Raw genomic sequence first — 23,826 nt, forward strand, 5'->3', positions numbered from 1 at the left:
TTCACAGACGAGAGAGCCAAAACCTGAAGTTCCCTGAAGTTCATGTTTTTTTCCGTATCTTTAATGTAGCTATCCTAACCAAATAACCATCCACAATGTTTTAAAGTATTTATAATGTAGCTAACCTAACCTAATTGACCATTAGTATCCTTTTATCAACACCGCTATATTTATTTACAATGAACAAAAATAACCGAAGATGTACGATCGGGCGTTTGGCTCTCTCGACTGTGAAAAGAAGGCTGCCCATGGATGATGGTAAGTGGTGCGTTCACATGTCTGCGTTTCGAGCGGGACAGCGAAGTGTCGGTGGTTTGATGACGTGGCTGAGATTACAGATCTGACGAACAGCGACGTGACAGCAGAACTTTAGCATTCGCAGAGAAGGCTAGAGTGCACATAGTGTACGGGGAGGAGGATCAGTGCGCATTTACCAAGGGCGCTTCCACAACAGAAATGCACCGAATATGTAAAAAAAACCTTCGTACGTCTTGACCAGCAACTGCGCGAAACCGGGAGTTTCGTACAACTTAGACTTGACGCCGGTTCTGGTAGAACTGTTAGAACGCCACGTTTCGAGGAAGATGTCATGGAGCCAGTGGCCGAAAAGCTGTCCGCTAGCACTCAGTTCACAGGGGGACGCACCACAACGCCGAACGTACAATAACGCCGAAAACCATAACGCCGAATGCCAAATTGACTACAACGCCGACAGGTAGATAACTGCTGTGTACCACAACGGCGAATTACCACAACGCCGAAATACATTAACGCCGAAAAATGTAATTGCAGGACTGCCACAAAGGTTAGGTTAGGTAAGGTAAGGTTAGGTTAGGTTAGGCTAGCCTAGGTTAAGTTAGGTTGTGGTACAATTTTCGGCGTTACTGTATTTCGGCGTTGTGGTACACAGCAGTTTTCTAGCTGTCGACGTTGCGGTCAATTTGGCATTCGGCGTTATGGTATTCGGCGCTATTGTACGTTCGGCGTTGTGGTGTTTCGGCGTTGTGGTAACGACCCGGTTCACAGCGAGAGACATGCGTGCTAGCAACAGCAACATGCAGGACACCCAGCCACCGGAACGGCGTCCAGATGAGCGCGAATTTATAATATGCGCTTTAATGTTCGCACGTGTAACTTCACAGGGTTGCGTTCCCGGAAAATTTTTCCATGACGAAAAAAAAAAAAAAGCTCGTGTTTAGCAATTCTCAGGAGTCTCTGAACACATTGTATCGTGCATATAAAGGTAGTTTTAAGGCACGAGGAAACCAGATTTTTTTTCTTTTTTGCGCGAATAAGACCAGCGCTGTCCGTTTGAGTTCGCACGATTTACTGCCTAAATAATTTATTCGTTACTTCCTTTCTTTGCGACACCCCTCCCCTTCCCCTCCCATGCTGCTTCCCCTCGCGCAGTTCCTACGCGGCAGAGGCAGCTCCTGTTCTCTGGATCATGAATAAAAAAAAGGTCCCCCGAGTTTTCCCGCGCATATATATATATATATATATATATATATATATATATATTTTCGCCTCTTAGTATGCCACGGCCGCGCCAACGCGAAAAGATTGCAGCTTTATGCGCTTGCCTTGTGTTTCCGTTCCTTCCCAGCCTCCAACAACAGAATTCGTGAAAATGGCGAGGTGAGATAAACCTGCGAACACACAAAAGTAAAGAAAAAAAAACTTTACAACGTTAAAGCGCGCCGCATGTACACACCTGAAGCTATTTAGAGTTTTTGAAGTTATACTTCTTTAGGCGCGTTATGGGAAAAAAATGATGAGACTGGATTTTTACGATGCAAATTTTCACAGGATAAAAATAAAGGCTACATGCAAATAAAAATTATACCTACATGTGCTTTTAAATCTTATACTTTAGTGACTGATATTGAATACTGGTCCATATCATTTAAATATTTATTTACAGCTAATATTAGTGATATGAATTGTGTATATAAAATTTTTCATGTGTATTTTCAGTTGTATTTATATAAGTGAGGTTATGTATAACGTTGTCAGGTTGCTTGTTAGCTTCCATTGTCGCTGGCAGGTAGCGCTTGTGTCACGGTCATATAGACAGGTCAGGCAACTACCTTCATTCTCCGTCCGCTTAGTGAAGTTCGCGGCGGCCTGCGAACTAACGGCGCTAGTAGTAGGTGTCCCATTCATTTAGGGTCCCGCCTCGTCAGGGGTTTATGCGTGTTAGTGAGACGGGATGATAAGCGCGACTCTCGCTGGTGCTTCTAGCGCTGCATCGCCTCTAAGCGCAAGGCTCTGACTGACGCGAAGTCTTCTCGTCACAGGATAACTGTGAAATTTGAGCGGTGACCGTAACATTATATGGCGGAGAAATGAAGATGAAGGTGTAATGCAAGGCCCTTAAGTGCTTTCAAGAATATGTACCGGTTGTTTTACGCCTATTCATTACTCTGAAAACATGCGTTTTAGCCATTTTAACTCTTCTAAAAATACAGTTTAAAAACTTAATCCGAAACCAAAAGTACTTTTCGGCCCTCAGCGAACTCTTAAATGCTTTTCGTAAACAGACGCCATTGGGATATCTTGAGTAGTTTTGAAATTGCGTTGTTTTTCCTGAAGCTCTGCACACCGTATGTGTGCCCGGGTAGCCGAAGCCCTTAACATTGGATTAAATGTGAGTTTCATATAAAAGTAGGTATATAAAAAAAAATATTGTTTAGTTTTAAACGTCGGGTGAAGTTTAGGGTTTTTAATTTATTTGGAAGCTTTGTAGGGTTTCAATACACATCAACAACTTGTAACATTGCACAATTGCCAGTTAATGTTTTAATATAACAAAGAAATATTTAAACGGTATTTTTTTTCTTTACTTATTAAATCGGCGGTGAGGTGTAGTGGTAACATGCATGTGCTGATAATCTGAGGGCCTGGGATCGGTAACCGCTAGGTTCCTGTATTTTTACATTTTCATTTTAATATTTCTCGCAAAATTAAACTATTAATTACAGAAATTAAATGTGTTTAAATAGTTTAGTTACATATAATGAGGTGATATTCTGAATAAAATAAACATCCACAAAAATTACAGCAAGTAATTACCTACTCTGGTTTTTATATATTATAAAAAAAACGTGTTTTTCCATTTTGCAATAAAATTTTACGTTTTTAACTTTTTGAAGCAGAAATTGGGTACTTGGTAAGAATTTGCACATATGACATACAAAATAAGAATAAAATTACTGTTCAACACGTAATTTAGGAAAAAAGTGTTATGCCACTGCCTACATGAGATTTTGAAAACCTACCCCATCCTCATTTTTCATCCCTTAGAACATAATGTCGGAAATTATAAATAAAATTAAGCACAATTAATGTTAAAAACAAGAGGGAAATTTACTGCTTTATCTGATTTCAAAATAGCCACCGCATCTTCAAGTTTCAGAAACCATCTCTTACTCTTTCCCACCCCTTAAAACAGGATATTGGTATTTATTTACGAAATTTTGTACACTTGGCGTTAAATTTAAGAGGAATAAAACGATCTATGTCCGATTAAAAGAAATATATCCCATACCCTTGTCTACATGAGATTTCTAAAAAGCACCCCTAAGTCCCTTTACTACATACAAAGCAGTATTTTGGTACATATTGACGAAATATTGCTAACTCTACGTTCAAGTAAAGAAAAAAAAATCTGTCTACATTTAATTAAAATGTACCCCTATCAAATTATCTATTTGAGACTTCAAAAAACCACTTCCGTCTAACATTCCAACCACTTAAAGTATAGTACTGGTTCAACTTGATAACATCTTGCACACTTGACGTTCAAAAGAGGAGGAAAATTACTGTCTAAATAATTATTATCATAAAATATTGTTTATTCAATAAACGATATTTCTAAAAATTACCCCATTCCTCTTTCCCACCTCTTTAAGAAGAATTTTTCACTCCTTGATGAAATTTTTCACACTTCATGTTAAAAATAAAAATAAACTTGCTGTTAAACAGACTTTTTTTCCTGGCTACATGAATTTAGAAATGACTACCCCCATTCCACTTTACTACCTCTTAACGCAGATTCTTGTCTCTCCTTGATGAAATTTTGAACAGTTCACTTACAAATAAGGAGTTCTCTGAAACAATGAGATTACGAAACACAACACCTATTTCCCTCTCCTACCACTTGAAGCAGTATTTTGGCCCTCCTAGATGAAATTCTGCACACTTGACGTTGCAAATGAGAACACTACTAACTACATCTGATTTTAACAAAAAGTTAATTGAATATATGAAATATTAAAACACTACTTTTCTGCTAATCCCCCCCCCCTAAAAAAACTTCCTTACTACATAACACTTTTCTACTCCTTAAATCAGAATTTGGGCAATTTTAATGAAATTTTTCACAATAGACATTCATATTACTGTCTAAATCCGATATAGAATAAAAGTCCCCATCCCCCTGTGTTCATCTCGGGAAACGCCCGGTACTTTAGCTGGTTAAAAATAAAGGCAAACAATGTATATGTGACAGTATTAAGTAAGCTATTTATTTCAACATTTTATTTTTCGAGAAATTGTTTGCCACAACATCGTAAGTAACCACCACACACTGGAAAATTTTGTAAAATATTTTTGCACAGAATGGAATCTGAACTTTCAATAACAATAATAAAAAAAATAAGATTGCGGTAGGTTTCATCTGGAGATATTTTCCTACAGCAAAAGTTTAAAACTTTAACCACTTGGGCAAGCGGGAATTCAACTTCTTCATGAGAATATCATTACTAGATATCACCCAGATATTGAAGATGATTGATTGGTAGGGACTTTAAAAATAAAACGTGATTTCAAGTTATCGTTGTTATCGTATTGTACGATGTGCACTTTATTTATTCTCACCTATTTGTTCCATTTATCTTGTTTCAGTGAATAATCATTATCTACTATCTTTGATCAAGGACACTGTATTGCAATCGTTTCTTTACAAACTTCTTCTTGACTTATTCAGGAAGTGACTTGTCTTGAAATCTCGTACTAACGAAATATATGTGTTTCACAAGTAAATAATTATATGCATTTTTTTCTCTACGTAACACTAGTGGTTAGGCAAATGAGCCACGCCCCTGATTAGTAGGATTTTAAAACTCTTTGTCTTAAAAAGACTTAAAAATTGTTGAGACTCTTTGCCATTTTAGCTTTGAGAATCTCGCCGAAAGATAGTCCAGACACGTTTAACATTATGCAATTTTTTTTGTAAATTACTTCACCTTTGTGTACAGAATATTTTTGAAGGTTATTTTTTTTTTGGGAACTGGCGTTGAGTGACTTGCAATTTTTTTGTGTGAAATAAAAAATTTAACAACGTATAAATTGGTTTACATAAATGGCAACTTCAACTCTTACTAAATTAAAATGGAGTTTTTAAAATAACTGTTACGATTTAATTCATGTCCTGATAAGTGTCCGTTTTATAAACAAAACATTTAAAGTTAAAATATGGATCATCCAAAAAAAATTGGTTGTCTGTAAAGTCGGTTTCCGGACGATAGTTTAACGTGACAACGTCATAACAAAACATTGATGAAATGATTGATCCAGAAGAAAAGGAAATATCATATTCGGCCTGAGACTGAGCCGTAATAGGTTTTTGCAACCAAACCATTTAGGCATTAAAAATATTATATTCTTTGAGGAAGATTTTTTTTTTTTAATTTTTCAATCTTTTGCATGATAAAATCTACCTCTGCATACTTTTATGAATAAAATTGAATCATTTTTATTGAATTATCACTATTTTGTATTGATACAAAGGAGTGAAATGAAATGTGCAATTGAATTAATAAATTTACTTTTATTTGCATTCATTAATTCAAATATATTTATTACTTTTGAAATGTTGCGTGGGCCATATTTATTTTTACAAGTACAAAAAAAAATTTCGCAGCTGCTGGGTTTCCAACCGACAACCTTCAGATTAAGAATTAGATACGCTAACCACACGCCCATGAGGCCATACTAAAATATTGTAGTTTCGAATGTTATATATATATAAACTTTGTTCACGGTAGGGGTATAATATTAACACGATTTTATAACAAATACGCATCCCAAATACACCAAACTTATTTATAATGTGTTACAATATGTTTTAAAACATTGTGCAATAGATCCCGGGTGTAATTTGAATTATGTGTAACTGCAAAACACCATTGTTGGTTCAAAACGTATTTGAATTTTCAACATTACTTTTAAATAACCGTACCTATTGTGCTGAAAATCGGTGGACGATCGTTAAATTACATAATATTAATAATTCAAACGACGAAAATATGATTGAAAAGTCAAATCGATGGTTGTTCCAATCGAGTGGAAGAGAGATGCCACGCATGCGTAGAATGAGCAAACAGAACACATCCGTAGTGGGACATTCGTAGTGGGACACTTTTTCGTGCGTGCAGCCGGCGTTCATCGATTTATTAGACGTTGTCACGTCAAAAAACGGAGGGAGGGGTGGAACCGATCCACTTTAAGTGTTGTATGACTACAGAGACACCGAGAACTCCTTTCAACGACGATATTGCTGGGGAGGTCATGTGGGGTTGGGAGAAGCTTCCGCTACTCTTGCTGTTTGAACCAAGTACTTTACCGCTCGTTTGATGCCAACCCCTCGGAAGGAATTGGGCGAGGGTAAATTGGTGTTTTATAGAGGGAGGGGGGGGGGGGAGAGGAATGAAATTGGAGTGACAAGTGACTTCGACGTCCCACGTGGGACTGCCGCTTCGCCATGAAAGGACTTTTAAATTATTCACTGGCTTCTCTGCTTGAACCGCAGCCTTGCCACCCGGGCCGCCGAACCGCTCGGCCAAGAACTTATCGCGCGCTAACCGAGCACGCAGCGGCGAAACTTCGTTTTTCATCCCAAAGCCCCAGAAAAAAAAATTGGTTGTCTGTAAAGTCGGTTTACGGACGATAGTTTAACGTGACAACGTCATAACAAAACATTGATGAAATGATTGCATACTTTTATGAACAAAATTGAATCATTTTTATTGAATTATCACTATTTTGTATGAAAACAAAGAAGGAGTGAAATGAAACTACAATTTCATTTATAAATTTACTTTTATTTGCACTCATTAATTCAAATATGTTTATTACTTTAACGAACAGATTATTTTAACTATAACTTTTATACATATTTGGTATTTAATTTCTTCCAATCTGTGTTATTCTGTTACGGATAGGAGGATGATAGGAAAAGTAGGAAACGATTGGGAGTGTTTCAAGTTTAATGTGCCTCGAAAAAGTCAAATCGATGGTTGTTCCAATGGAGTGGAAGAGAGATAGATGCGACTAAAGCGTACAATGAGCGTAAAGGAACAAAGCGTAACGGGACAAGGATCGTAACGGGACAATGAGTCATCCTTTTTCGTTCGTGCAGCCGGCGTTCATCGATTTATTAGAAATTGTCACTTCAAAAATAAATAAAACCAGGTTGCTTGGTTTGTGGGGTTCATCCGCGTGCAAAAGTTGAGGAATTCCCCATCGTTTCGATTGTCATTTCAGTCGCCATCTTCAGGGCTACCCTGCTGTCCTCAAGATGATGACTGCAATGTCAACCGGAACGTTGGTGGGCTGTTTACTTTCGAAGCGGCTGGAAGCCACAAACCAAGCAACCTCAGACAAAAGCAGCGGATTTCTGCGATACTTAAGCATGCTGGTAAAGAGAATCTAGCAAAGAAGAGTTTTCGGGCAAGTCAGAGTCCTCACTGGCCAGGATTGCTGACGCGTCACCCATCACATGATCCCAACATCACACCTTATTGCGTACTTTTTTTTTAAAATTTAAGCCGTTATAATTGTTATTGTATCTAAATTTGTACTCCACAAATGAATTAAATTCGACTAAACTCTGTGGTGTTGTTTTTTCGATTCTGAATCGCATTGCGAGGGATCTTGAGCCTGAAATTCGGATAAGACATAATTTGTAAGGTGTTCAAAGGTGTAATACTAAGTTACTTAGTTGAGCAATGCTGCAAACAATCGACAGTATATATTTTCAAGTTCATATCAAACACACGGTGTTTATGCTTATATAATTCCAATATATATAACTCAACTATGAATTACAATTGATAAGCGGAAAAAAAACCACCACTTAGAAAATAGGTTTCTATTATGTTCGTAAAGTTGATCGCCAGCTATCGCCACGGAGGGATAACCATGGCATGAATAGGGAGTACCAGGCTAAATGATCCTGCAAAGGTTTACCATTACCTTTCGCGGCGAAACACCCCCCCCCCCCCCAACCTAGCCGGGAATCAAACCCGTGACTCAACCAGCTACTCTAAGCACTGAGAAAACAAGTCAGACAGTTTGCTAATGTAAACAAAAGAAAAAAATAATAATTTTTTGAAGTGAAACTTCTTTACTGAGGGGGCAACAATTTTCAAGCGTTACGAAAATTTCGATCGCATGAGGGGAACAGTTAGGTACGTGGTGGGGGAACCGGTAGAGGAGGAGAGTGCTTCAGGGGTGACGTCACTACACGCATGCACTAGCGGTCGAATGGGAATACGGCTCGGGGGGGGGGGGGGGGATAGGTACGTAGCGAAGCATGCTATATGCTGGTTGTAACGACCGGAAGGGGAGCCGGCAGGGGAGAGGTAGAAATGACGTAGCAGTGATGCTACCGAGTTATCGTAACGCTTGCGGTGTTTGTCTACATCTCAGTTTTCGTAACGGCTGACAATTGACGCTGCCATAATTTTTTATATTTTATTCAAAGAATCTACAATTTATGTATTCGTGTGTAAAATAGCTATTGTTTTGTGCAATTGATTTATAATTATTAGGGACCGGAAAAATTCGCGGGTTCATTGACCTCTAGGATAGACTCCACAGTACTTAACAAACAAAACAAAAATGACACCTGTTCATTGGCTGCTGATTCGTGAGAAGTCTTAACCAATTTGTCCATGATTCGGCACTTTCTTGGTTTAGGTTTTTCCATTGGCCCGAAGTTCCCCAGATATGTGGGCCAATCGCAGAAGCTGCACGAAGGTAAACGTTTTTGGATGTCAGTCTATCGCGAAATGAACTCACGAATTTTTCAGGTCTCTAATAATTATCATTCATTTTTATGTGGATAGTTTGATCGAAAATGAAAATCATTTCTCTCTATCTATACCTTAAAAAGCTAGAAGTTTCACTTGTGTTGTATGTGGATTCCACGCGCACAATATATTTTTCAATAAGCTGAGTTTTTGAGTTGGCGATGCGCATGAAATAGTAACAATTTCGGAGAAAAAATGTTTTGTTTCAACGCCGTTGAGTTCTAGCGATCTGAAATATATTTTTTTCTTACTCGTTTCACAAAACAAGCGACAAAGCAAAGCCATGCTGTGAATTCATCAAAGCTGCGACGAACGAACGGAAAGCGTGTTCAGTTGTGCGGAAAATATTAATTGCAGACGAACTTCAATTAAAAATTTCAAACCCAGAGAAAAACAGTGGGAGGAGATACTAGATATATTTTTTCCAGTCACTCAACGTTAATATCCTTTACTCATTCCCCAAACTTGAGGAGAAAGAATTTTTTAAATAGAAAATTGTCTTTAGCATTTTTTTGCTAATTTTGTGTACAAGAAAACTTTGATGAAAAAGGTGTATTATAAAGTACTTTTAAGTAAAACTTGTAAAGTTTCATACCATTTTAAGTTACATATTTGAAAGCTAAGGTTTTATGAATAGCACCGGCAGTAGGCTTCTTTTTTTTGCAGCACAAGCAGTTTTTACAAAAGCATAAATTAGAAGACGTTTTCATGTAATTGTCGGCGAACTCCTTTGTGTTTAACTGCTAATAATCCGCGGCTTTTATCGCGCAAATTCTGGGTATTCTGATATTTTGTCATTGAAAGAAATGTATATGATTAATTTCAAACGTTTTTATTAAAGGAATAGACACAATAAATCACCAGGTACCTAACATATTTAATTACTAACAAAACAGATTAACATTTATATTTTTTAAGTGGCTATGCGTAGGCCTTTTTTATTTTTAGTGTAAATTAAGTACCTGATTTTATAACACCTATATTAGTGTGTTCGAAGATATTCTTTACCTCCATGAATTCACACTTACCTCCTTTTCATTTCATGAGGTAGGCAATTAAATTTTTTTTAAAACCATTTAACCATTTCATTTTAATTAAGTTTATGCCTTCGTTTACACTTACCCTTTCATTTACAAAGACCTAAATTTTTTAAGTATATCTGATACAATTGCATTTTTATTTGGATATGCAATTTCTTATAGAAAGTATTAGTTTAATCCTAGTTATGCTTAGTATTACTTAACATAATACCCAAATTTTTTACACATCTCCCCTTTTTCCACAGGGATGCTAATGTTATTAAGAGACAGTTCACGAAAAGTAGTTTTTGTCAACACATGCCGACCTCATGAGCGACATTAAATTCCACGGGATGACAGTGACCAAGGCCAAACTTATCAAAACCTATTTGACAGGTAAGGTCAGAGGCCAAATAATCTAGAGCAGCTCAGTTTGGCAGAATTTTCCATTAATTATGAACACACAACTTGACCTATTAGCGATGAAGAAGACTGTGAATTAGAAGCTTATGAAGAACTATAAGATTGCACTGAAACCGGAAAAACGACCATCAGACTTCTAAATGGAATCATCATGAAAAAGCGAAGGAAGCCGGCGATTCTGAGGACTCGCTATCACACGCAAATGGGAGAGAGAAGGCAAGTTTATAGCTATCTTGTTTGCCCGTGTACTAGCAATGTATTTCACCATCACAGATGAAGAATTTCATGCCATGGTCAGCAGCATAAATACAGAACAAATTTTTTGTTTTGATGAAGTAACAAAACGAATTCGACATGAGGTGACAAATAAACCTAACACAAATGTTCCTTTAAAATTATTCGTGACAGGAGGAGCTAGTAGTGGAACATATTTTGTGCTGAAAGCTAAGTATAGTACATCATATTCGTCGATTTTATGCTCCAACAACAGTGCGTCTTGTCAACGGAAAAATCATTCATATACATAGTGCATTTGATTTAGGCATCTAAAAAAAACGTTAAAATTTTTCACCTTCAATTTACGAAGAAAGCTGGTTACAAATTGTTCAGGGATCTTTGTAAACTTACGACTATATTCGTAAATTAACGGATATCTTCGTAAATTTATGGCTATCTTCGTAAATTGATGGAAAATGAGTTAACTTACTTTGAACATGAATCCAAAAGAATATTCTTGTTATATTTACAAAACATTGAAAACTGGTTACGTCTTCAGTAAGAGCACTCTGCTTTTGTCCGCCTATGTTTATAACGAAACACACAAAGTCGAAAAATGGCGTGGTGTCTACGAAGAATTCCTCGTTTATTTAAGTTAAATTGTTGGTTGTAAAAAGTAATTTCTAAAATATCAGAAAGGTGAAAAAAAAACAGTTAAACCAAAACCATGAGCATTAGCCACAAATTGTTAAAATAATTGAACTGGGGATGTAAGTGAGTTTTGATTTTTTAAGAACCAAAACAAGTTCATGAATTAATTTTAAATCATACAATAATATTCTGTTTTTGATTTTTGTTGTTTTTTTTTACTGGTAATCTTATCACCAGAGTTATGTTATATCCCAATGTAAAACGTAAAAAAATTTTTTCAAGCAAATTGATGAAAGTCCAGATTTATTTTATGATTTTTATAATAGTGACGTTCGGGTATTTAGACAGAAAACTTGTCAGGAAACACTTTGAGCATACGTCGTAAATTTTTTTACAAATGATTCGCAACTTTAATAAAAAAAAAATACATTCTATAATACACATTGGAATTTTCTGCAGAAAAAAATGTTAAATATGTTGCTACAACTCCAATGAGACTCGAATGTTTGCAATGTTTTCTTCAGCACGCCACTCCCGTGGTCCGTTTCCAAGGCGGGCAGTAGGGAAGGGCTGAGCTGACCACACGATACCAGAGCGAGGCCGGCCGCACTCGAAACGGGTTACCGAAGAAGGAAGGAGGGAGAATAAAAATAAAAGTGTTTTTGTTCCAGGGGAGGGGCGGGTCTCGTGCATCGTAAAAAAATAGCCGCCATTCCCGCAACCAACCCCCAATCTCTCTCCCGGGGCTTTTTACCGGATTGATAGTCGATCTATTGATGACTCGTATCGCCTTTCGGTAGCCACGTATCGATACATCGAATGGTCTCGGTCTGCTCCGCACCGGGAAAAAACACCCAGCTGAAGGCGGAAACTGCCAAGAACCACTTGAGAATGTAGCAAAACGTGGCTGTAAAATATTCCCCGCTTGGCAAGACTTTTTAAAAAAACCTTCACTGGCAGTGTAAATCATAAAGTTAGGGATTTTTAAGATGTGGCATGCCGTGACCATTGCCGTATTCCAACGCCCAAAACATTGCGCAAATGAAGATTGATCGCGCCTGAAGTTGGTTTGTAGAAATGAACCAGAGTTCTGATTGTTAAACGCCATCCTTTCCATAAAATTGAGTTCTATGCAGCTGTTTTCACAAGGCAAACACCACAGTTGAAGCAATGCGATGTGCTTCCAGTCAACACGACGCTGACCATCAAGGACAACACACGGGTTCGCGCCCTGTCCACGTCTTGATGGACGCTTGGCTACCGTCTGGTATAAAGATCTTCCGATAGAGTTCGCTGCAAAAAATATACAGGTGAAGTTAATGAAAGCGTGGTAATTACATTTAAAATAAAGTTTTTTTTGTCCAACAGCCAAATAATGCACCTAAACTCTATAACTAAAAGCGTGGGGTGTTATCTTCTTTCATTTTCGTAATGACTATGTCCTAAAATTAGTGATAGAAAATCTATTACAAATCATATTGTTATTTCTGATAGAAAATTTAAGACTAATGAAATCAAACATCCCACTTTTTGAGCTATACAGAGTTGTGGTGCAATATTTGGCTGTTGAACAAAAAACTTTAAATTTTAATTTTATTTTTTAAATTTTTAGTTTATTCAACGATAAAAGCGTTTTATTTTTGTTTTTAAAACTATAAGTTTATTGCAGTTATACTTCTTTAAGCACGTTATGAAAAAACGATGAGAGTGAATTAATACGATACGCGGGCACCATGCAACGAAATTTTCACCAGAAAAAATGCTACATACAAAAAAAATGTTACATACATAAAATAACTAAATGAGTGCGTTCAAATAGTATACTTAAGAGATTGATATTGAATGGTAGTATATATGACTAAAAATCTTTATTTATTATAAATATAGGTGATATAAATTGTGTTTGTAATTTTTTCCAAATACTATTTCAAGTTTATTATTATACGTGAGGTTATGTTCCCGTATGTTTAATTTTTCGCATTACAAATTATTACATTCTTGTATAATAAATAGTTTAAATTAATAAATTAGAATAAAAATTCATGAAAACTTATTGGTTAGTGTTATTTATTAAAACTGTGCACGATTATTTTTACCAAAGTAAATAATTTTATACACAAGTTTATATTAATATAGAATATTAACTGTGTATATAATTTTACTTATAATAACACTAGTGTTGTCCTTTTATTATTTTATTTCTGTTATTTATTTGCACGCAGTATTGAAGTTAGTGCGGTGAGTATGGCTTCTGACGCCCGCACGATTAGACGCACCCGCTGTTGTTTTCTCCCGGAAGCAGCGCGCGGGAACGCATCGAGTGTTCGTCCCGACCCCGCCTCAACCCCACATGCGTTGCGGGTTGCCGTCCCGCGGCCTTGCAGGAGCGAGGAGGCCATAAAACAGGAACGCGGGCGGGGCGAGCGGAATAGCTTATTCCGGGCGGCGCGGCGTGGTGGAGAGAGAGAGAGAGATAGCGTGGGGAGGGGTGAGGCGAGGGCCCGCCTTATCAGGAAGCGGATAGGAAGGAGGAGCGAGAAGGAAGGACGATCCTTCCAAACCCCCGGGACCGCCGCGGGGCTGACTCTCCCGGCACGGCGAGGGAAAGGTCAGTGGCGTCTAGCCCGTAAAAAAAAATTCCCTTCCCCATTCCTCCAAGAAAAAAAAAACCTTTCCCTCTCCCTTCTCCCCGCCTGGGAGGGAACTTCCTAGGCGTGTCTGCCGCCGGCGAAGAGAGCATCGCCGAAAGTGCCGAGGGACCTCGCCCGCCTGATAACCCCCGGCGTCGCGGCTGCTTGCGTGGAACAAGAGCGGTCGGAACGCCCCGCGCGCCGGTAAGAAAAATATCTCCAGCGGAGCTGCTGTCTGGAAGGCGATAGACCGGGATACGGGCTCGCCCCCCCCCCCCCCCAATCCACCACGACCTCGGTGACGTTCTCTTCCAATTTATTTATCCCCTCCCCCCTACACCCTACACCCACAATCCACTCCTAGAACCAAGCGCGAGGGACGAGTCCTTATTCGAGGAAGATGGCCGATGGCCCCGGGGAGAATTGCGTCTCCTTCCTTCACTTCTCTCATTCTCCCGCCCTACGGTTCGAAAGCCAGGCCCCGGAGTGCGGGAGTGCCACTCAATCCACCGGGTCTGCGGCGACTCCCGGAGTTCACCGCGACCATGTCGACATGATAGCGCGGTCGCCGTCAAACGAGTTTTTTTCCCCCTGAATCAAGGCTGACGAGGACGCGTTGAGAGAGAGAGAGAAAATCAAATTGAAATAAATCTCGAAGGAAGTGTTGTTTGTGCAGCTCATACGAAATTACGGGGGAAATGTGGTGGGACCCACCTCTTATTCACTCTGGATTGCTGGTCGCATGTACGAGATTTTCCAAAACAATTTCTGGGAAATTCCTGTTCCTTGCGCCTCCTCTGATTGAACAAATTTCTCTCCGAAGCCACCGCCTCCATCTCTTTTCTCGACGCCCCACATTGAAGCAACGGCGTGTGCGCACGTGCGAGTGGAGATGTCGAACATCTTTCGATGAAAACCGGGTAATAGCTCATTACATACGATAACATTAGGCAGATTAACCAATCCATTTTTTTTTGTGGCGCGAAACCTCTTTAACAACAACGGAGTGGTAAATTCAGAACCATCTCGCGTCATAAAACGAGGACATCGGAATGTTTGCTACAAACTTAAAGATATTTCCCAAGGAAATAAAATTCGCGAAAATAAATAACACGGAGCTCAAATACTTGTTAAGATTTATAGGAGGTAAATTGTTCTAAAATAATTAAATATCCTCCCGATAAATAGTATTTTCAGCAATTATTGATAAAGTGATAAAGATAAATCTAATAAGTAAAATTATTTATACGAGTCATAAGTAGCAAAATACATACTAAAATCAATATCTAAACACAACTAAAACTTAAAAACCAAAACTAAAAAAAATATTATTTAAAGTAAACAAAAACTTAGACAAGCCTGCAAAATCATAATGCTGTTGCTCAATAAAATTATAAAACGTTTGAACAAGTATTAATGTTACGTATTGTGACTACTATTATAGCTTAATATTGCCACAATTATGACTAGATTATTATATTATAATAGTGCGGTGTTTAACAATTTCAGGTCTGAAATATTTACTGCAAATCAAATTGTTGCTAAACAATAAACACAGCATAACCACTAGTCCACGCCTAAAAAACCCATTTTACTATAAAAAATTCTCAAAAATTTTACACAAATAATTAAAAATCATTTTGGAAACTTTACGAGAAAGTTGAAACTAGTCGTGGGATGAGATAAAGAGAGAAAAAAAAGTGCTCTTATGTATAACACATGCTGTAGTAAAATTGATACTTGTATTAAATATATTCTCTATTGCAGAATTATCAAAATTTATTTAACGCAAACTTGTCTGTCTAAACTTATGGTCGAACAGGAGCGCCTGATATGTAGTCCGCCCGCCGTACACAAGTGCTCGCTCGGTTGCGTGTGCCCGGGCGGCTTGACGTATCTCACAAAGGAGCACACATTTACCAACACAATACCAATAGGTACCATAAACCACGGCGATACAAACCTATGCGGATCCCATCGTTAAGAAATCTTAGCTCACGTCTGAAGTTTTGCAGCATCACGTCTCGTCGGTTCTTGTCTCTAATTATCCGTTCACAAACCATCAACACTCACTCCTTATGCGTCAAACATCGTCGCAATAATGTTTTTAACATTAAAAAAGTAAATGTTTAATATAATATCAAACTGAGCTTGTTTTTTGTTACAAGAAAACCTGGCAGCTTTTTTTCAAAACAACATAAATTTCACGTCGTTTAAGCAAATACTCCAGACTCCGTCGAATAAACCAACGAATCAACCGACTTCTAAACATATGCACGTTTTAATTACGTTTTGTTTGTTATAAATATACATCATACCAGGTCCTGGGCTGAGCTGAGCGTACTGGAAGGAGCAGTGTCTCTACAACGTATTTCGAGAGCTTCTTGATTTGGTAGAAATTACTTAATAAAACAAGGAAACACGCGCTGAGCCTTGCATTTAAAGAACTACCTTGCTTTCAAGAAACACCAATGTTTTAGACAGTACGTTGGGTATCTGCCGCAGGCCTTGCAAATTACGACAGTTGTGATCCATTACCACCACGTTACCAGAACACTAACATAAATTGCAAATGCCTGGAGACATATTTATATGTTTATATTAATGGGTGAAACCAACATCTCTATGACTTAAGTGAGTTATAAAAACAATACTCGAGTTTTAGAAAAGTTATAATATTTATATTATAGCAAAATAATATGTCTTTGGAGTTCACAGATTAAACGTGGTTGGCCAAAATAAACTAACAAGAAAAAGGTGAATAATTAACGAGGGCAGTTTATATAAACTATTACACAAAAGTGGACGAAATAACGAAGACAGTGAAGACAAATAAGAGAATAAAACTTGGACGACACAACGAAGAACATGTTAAGGAACAAAAATACATTTATTAGAAAAATAAAGTAATAAAAATAATATTTTATTTTGCGTTCAACTTCTGTTATAAGATGTGTTTAGTCAAAGAATATATAAATATATAAATTTATTAACTTTATAGCGATAGGGATTCGTATTACGAAACAGTTGCAAAACAAACAAAAAAACACAAATAGACGTTAACTTAAAATTAGACTTCTTAGCTACGCATATAACTTCAAGCGAGAGGTAGATAAACATTGCCTGTTACAGAATAGTGAGCCAGATAAAAAAAACCTCGATGATTTATAATGTTATATTTATTTGTCTGTGAAGCCGATATTAAAAAACAAGTGCCGATTCTTGAGGCGTCGCTACTGTTTATCACATGGTAAATAACAACTCAATGACAACTTCAACTAACAGTGTGTTATATGTTACACAAAAAGAAACATATTCTATTTAAAAACCATCTTGAGAGGTAAGAACATTTTCTTCGTGCATGATTCACTCCCGATTATATGTTTATGTTTGAAAAAAACAGATAAAAGGTGTTAAAATATAATCACCCACATAGTAAAACTTTTCACGTTAACGGAGTACACAATTCGCTCCTCGTAAAACAGTTTAAACTAAACCGACATGAGTTAAGTTGAGAAGTGATCGTAGCGACGCGACATGAGTTAAGTTGAGAAGTGTTCGTAACGACGAACTTCAGGCTTACTATCCTCTTGGCTCTTCGAAATCGGTGGTCGACTTTGCTGACGTCATTGTCAGAGGTATTAAAAAGAGAGTTTCTGTAGGATTCTGAAGAGGAAGATTTGCAGCGGACCGCATTCATATTTAAACTAATGATTTGTTGTGACCATTTGTGTTCATTTGGTGTTTATCTGCCACCCGAATGCTATTATTCAGGTGAAACTGCAAAACCAATATTATCGTTAATCCTGTTGTACCCGTGAACTTGCAACAGAAGGAAACGGCCTGCTTGGATGCAAACAATGGACACTTTTAAAACCTTCTCTGACTCAAATGATCGGCACTTAATCCAAGGCACGTCCTATGTAAATTAAGTTATCTTCTACAAGGTAATTTTTTTATCAGATCTAATTTTGTTGCGCGTGTTCTGTGAATGAAATTGTTTTGCTTATTATTATTATATATCAAATAAAAATCATCAAATAGATACTTACTCCAAACAATTTAGGCATGTTTCAAGATTTGATTTAAAACGAAATATTATTTTTTATTTGAAAGAAATGTAAACTAATTATGATTTCGGAGAATATGTACTGTAACTTTTCTAAGCGAAGATATTTTGCAACGTTATTGTCTTGGTACTTAAAATTAGTTGGGAAAAATATTGTTATAACCAAGTGCATGAAACAAATGACCATGTTGACATCACTCTATTGTAAAAATAATCCTTCTTAATTAAAAAAAATGTTTAGTTTGGTATCTATGTAAGTAAAACTAATTTAATAATGTAAACTCAGTGCTTTGCATTCACTGTAGCTCCACTTATATCAAGTATTTGTGTAATAGTTTTATATGAAGCTAGTTTAATTCGGCTAAAAAATTACGACAAATCAGCAAAGTAATCGTTAAAGTTAACAAAGCTTATTATAGAATTTTGAAATATATCATTAATAAATTTGTGTGCATAAAATATCTAAAGCTTTCATTTTGATTAATTAATTTTTTACGTAACATATTTCTGAAAACTTTGCGTGATATGGTTGCGTGACCTATTATCATAGAAAATTAAAAAGGTAAATTTTAAATTTGTATAAAGTTTTAAAAATGCAATTAGTACCATTACACGATAACAAATATGCAATTATTGTTAGGTAGTTTTAAACTCACGTTTATGTTAATATGAGGACCTCACGCGCAGCTCACGACTGGAACGTGGTGGTTCATAGACATTCTTCTATCCACCTCATTTCTTATTCCTCTCGCTTCTTTCAGTTGAAGGATCTGAGGAATAAAAATAAAACGAAAAACATTAATTTTATCGTTTAATTTGATTGCAAAATAGCCAATTCTCGGTACATCACAGCACCGCGAAGTGACAAGTCTGCGGAGTGGGTGATTGGCCCACTAGTTGTTTGGCAGAACAAACCATAGTTGTGTAAAAGCTGGTGCTGGTAGTTTGCGTATTAGCTTGAAAGAAACTCGTTGGGAAGAATCGTTAAAACTACATCATGTAGTGAGTTTTGTTAAGAGTAAAGTTAACAAACATCAACAAAAAAAAAAAAGAGCTTTTTAACTTTACAAAGCAAAAAAAAAAAAATTCTGGCCAGTTGGGAAAAGGGGAGTGGGTGATCGTTCTCATTTTGACTTCAAATATTAACATGGTAAATAAATCTCTAACTTCTTGCATCCATGTTATGTACATCAATAAATTTAATGGAAATATTTCTGAAACCACTGAAACTCATTTTTTCACGCATCCAATGAGAAGCACCAGTGTTAGAGAGCAGAAGCTCGCTATAATGTAAAGTATGAGTACACGTTAAATGGGAAGAGATAGGTAAGAAAGACGCCATAATGGTTTGAACACATTTTATGCCATAAAAATATTTCTAAGAACAAATATTTAAAATGTTCCGTAGTTAAGATAGGTATCTTACTTTAATAAATATTTAAAGACCATAACGTAGTTTATTTTGATGGCATTGTTGCGGTTTTACTCTGTTAGAAATTACAGTATTATTTACGAAGTTTTCAACTAAGAATTTAACTCAAATAAACGAAGATTTCTGCATAATTTCAAATAGCTGAATATTTGTAGGAACTATGCCGTATTTCAACTTCCTATTTGTATGTACCCTCATATTGTATTTCACAATTTTTTTTCTATAATTAAATACACTATAAATCAATACAGGACAGCTTCATAATTTTGTGCGGTAAACATACCGTTGTCGTTACACCAGTCAAAAAAATAACAACATAAATGTGCAGTATAAACAGTGCATTTACTTTAATCTTATAATAACATTATGGTAATTAAGAAAAACTCTTTAATTTAGAATTGTTTTATTGTTACATACAAATTTATTGTAAAAGTAAACCTAGTGTGTTTCAAAATTCCTAATACAAGTGATAAATATGTGTCATCAGATAATAAAATACATTATTTAAAAATTAACTAGGAGAAAATTATCGTGGTGCCACTCTACGCCACTAAGTTATTTATCCCACGCACGCTATTGTTGATAGCATATATATGTCTGGTATTGGTTTCTAGTGTATTGCGTTATTGGATATCATTTCAATTTTGAACTGCTTTGTGATGCACATGTTTGGCATGACAAGGCATAAATCATATCTTCCCAAGGTTTAAATGCCTTGTTATCATCAGATATTTTATAAAAATCTCCAGTCATTAAACCTTGGGATAAAATACTTGATTATTTCAAACGGGTGACAACTATCATAACAATCACTCCAATTCAAAAAAATGCCGCCTTCAATAAGTGTCTAAAGATATGTGTAGCGAGGACATTCTATCTAATCAAGACATTTTAGAGTTTTACTTATGTCAGATACTACTATCAACAGCTGAAACAACATAACATGCCACTCATTTAACGAAGTCATGGATGCAGAAATCAGACTGAAATTACAATCTGATCATTATTTGCGGTATTATGTATTTAACCAAAGACGATATATTTGTTAACGATAGTTTTTATGCCCCAGAATTTATTTATCGGTTGATATAGAAAATTTGCCGCTAAGATCACGCGATTAAAGATGTCTAAAGATAATACAATTTTTTAACAGTAAATTGCAGTTGAAGTCATAACCTAAATTGAATTCAATAGTTAATGCAGTGACTTCACAGGGAAACTATTTGTAGCAGCCATTAATTTGTTTGCTTGGCTTTAACGAAGCCAAATTTTTTGAAATAAAACAGTATAAAATTGAATGACCTGAAAATGTTTTGAAAGGTAAAAGGCGTCTATCGGTATTTTTTTCTTACCATTACTAAAACTTAAAGATTGGTTACATAATAATTCATTAAATCGTTGTTAAAGTATTAGGATCCCCGTTCAGACTCACCACCGTCAGAAAGGATACGTTTTCGCACATCTAAGTGGCTGTAACCACAATGAAATGTTAAATAAGGTGCGACGCGTTGGAAATATAAAATATTTCCGATCGGGAATCCTGTCACATACACCATTTATTAAAAAGTTATTGTTTAGAAAAAAAAATCGGGTCCATCGAGATAGTTTGACTCCAGCACGGTGCATCCAGATATACCGCCACAGCGAACCACGAAAAAACGCATCTCGTTATTCGCTGATGAGGTAACGTAAATGTATGTAGTTTAAATAATTACGGTCGGGGGTATTGATCATAATAATATAAAATCGTAAACACTGTAAATAGTGTAGTGTATGAACTATTATCTGAACTCAGGTGTAGTCAGATTTAATAATAAATAAATATATAATATTAATAGTGATACTAATAGTTCTCTCTGGATAGTTATTACTTTGAATATTAATACACTGTCGAGTATAGACTCTTTGGTTATTTTGAATTTGTATCTGGGCGCCACTCTTATGTACAACTTAACTTAGTTACTAGGATAGGCTTAGTGTAGTGTGGTACATAAGAGAAAAAGGAAATAATTTCACACTCCAAATCTAGAATTGGCATGAGATTGACAACACGCAAATTAAGGTCATTAAGAAAACAAACATATACACTGTAAAATAATAACAGGGTAACATAGGATTAAACAAATAATCTTTAATCAGATAAAATATAGATAATTAATGGTTGGACCAGTGGTATACTAATATGTTTTCTTAAATAACAGGAAGTATGTTGCACACATGATAAAAAACAACAAAAGTTCATAAGTTCAAATTAATTGTGCCTGTTACTCTCAATCCAGAATCGAATTTAGTGTAAAAAAATAACCTTTTTTATCTTCGTAATTTAATTTAATTTAGTGTACCTCGGCTGAATTCAGTGTATAGATGTGGTAGAGCATCATGAGAGCTCATTTCACCTCTGGGTTAGAACTAATTAAAGTGTAGATCAGAATGGTAATTGGCTTAACAAAAACGTTTATCTCAGTAGGGCTTAAATGTGTTCAGCACAAAACTCAATGTTTATATGTCCGTGGGCAATATTAAAATACGTGTATGCAGAAACACAGTTCATTCAGGATCGCATCATGAGTCAGTATTTTACTCACGGTAATTCACTCCTAATTACACGTCATATAGGACGTGCCCTATTTAAATAACATGTAATTTATATTCAAACGACGATTGAAAACATCCTAGTAATAGGATGATCTAATTAGCTCGTAGATATTTCTGATTTTTAAGGGGATTGAAACCCAGGCTATCTAGCCAATGCCGTCGTTATTCCAAGACTTTGTTCTTAATTACAGTAATGACGCTTATCTTAAGTAACATGGCCTCTCATTGGCCGAGACACAAAGATCGTTGACTTAATTATCACATCAAAACAAAATACAGACACTTAACAATACAACTTAATATGCTAAAATGTCTTAAATTTAAAACTTTATTTTTCAACAATGAAAGTTTTGTTATGCAAATTACGTATAAAAAGTTCAATTTGCCGTTTCAGTCAATTGCTCCCTACAGGGGTCTTGCTAATTGAGGTTCAAAGTCACTTGGGATACGCCATAGAGTATGGTAGTCGTAGATATGTCCAAATACATAACAATAGAGCCTAACATAAATATAAAAAAATAATAGTAATAATTAAAAAATGTTATTTATAATAAAAATAATACACTTTCTGTGCGTGGGACAGTCATGTAACAGCACAACACGTATGCATTCTCGCAAGATTGTCCATTTTTGACGTGACAACGTCTAATAAATCAATGAACGCCGGCTGCACGTACGAAAAAGTGTCCCGTTACGCTCATTGTCCCGTTACGCTGTGTCCCGTTACACTCATTGTACGCTTGCGCCGCATCTATCTCTCTTCCACTCGATTGGAACAACCATTGATTTGACTTTTTCGAGGCACATTGAACTTGAAAGACTCCCATTCGTTTCCTACCTTTCCTATCATCGTCCTATCCTTAACAGAATAACACAGATTGGAAGAAGTTAAATAGCAAACATGTATAAAAGTTATAGTTAAAATAATCTCTTCGTTTAAGTAATAAACATATTTGAATTAATGAGTGCAAATAAAAGTAAATTTATCAATTAAATTGTAGATTTCATTTCACTCCTTCTTTGTATCCATACACAATAGTGATAATTCAGTAAAAATGATTCAATTTTATTCATAAAAGTATGCAATCATTTCATCAATGTTTTGTTATGACTAGAGACGTGCATAATTCGCGGGTTCAATGACCTCCAGGATAGACTGTACTACACTCTACACACTCAGGCAAATGCCACCTGTTCATTGGCTGCTGACTTGTGAGTCGTCTGTGATTCGACACTTCTTTGAGTGAGGGTCTCTAATTGGCCCTCATTCCTCCAGATTAACAGTGAACCAATGACAGAAGCAGCACTAAAGTATAATTATTTGAATTGTAGCATATCACGAAATGAATCCGCGAATTTTGCGGGTCTATAGTTATGACGTTGTCATGTTAAACTATCGTCCGTAAACCGACTTTACAGACAACCAATTTTTTTTTTTTAACGTTCCGACCACGCAGTTGCTCGAGCGAGCAGCGAACACGGGACTGGAGGTCGGCCTTGTGACCGCTGCACGCGATGCCAGCTGACGGGAGAATGACTGACTATCACCCTCCCCCCCCCCACTCCTATTGGTCAGTCGAGACGCGCGAGCGTTGCCATGACGCCGGGGGGGGGGGGAGGTTCGTTTCTGCCCCGCCCTCTCGAAACCCGCGCCAGAACTACAAACAATAAAATAAAGCACCAGCGAAAGCAA

At 36.6% G+C, this 23,826-nt stretch overlaps 1 protein-coding gene across 1 annotated transcript in view; it reads right to left on the bottom strand.

The window, feature by feature from the left end:
* Window positions 1-23,826, bottom strand: part of LOC134541621 (somatostatin receptor type 5-like) — an 84,756-nt gene that overhangs the window by 47,388 nt on the left and 13,542 nt on the right. Inside the window, exon 2 of the mRNA XM_063385180.1 lies at window positions 18,763-18,876. The gene's annotated coding sequence lies outside the window, so the exon portion shown is untranslated. The remainder of the gene's footprint in view (window positions 1-18,762; window positions 18,877-23,826) is intronic.

This window comes from Bacillus rossius, assembly GCF_032445375.1.
Source record: "Bacillus rossius redtenbacheri isolate Brsri chromosome 4 unlocalized genomic scaffold, Brsri_v3 Brsri_v3_scf4_1, whole genome shotgun sequence".
Lineage (NCBI taxonomy): Eukaryota > Metazoa > Arthropoda > Insecta > Phasmatodea > Bacillidae > Bacillus > Bacillus rossius.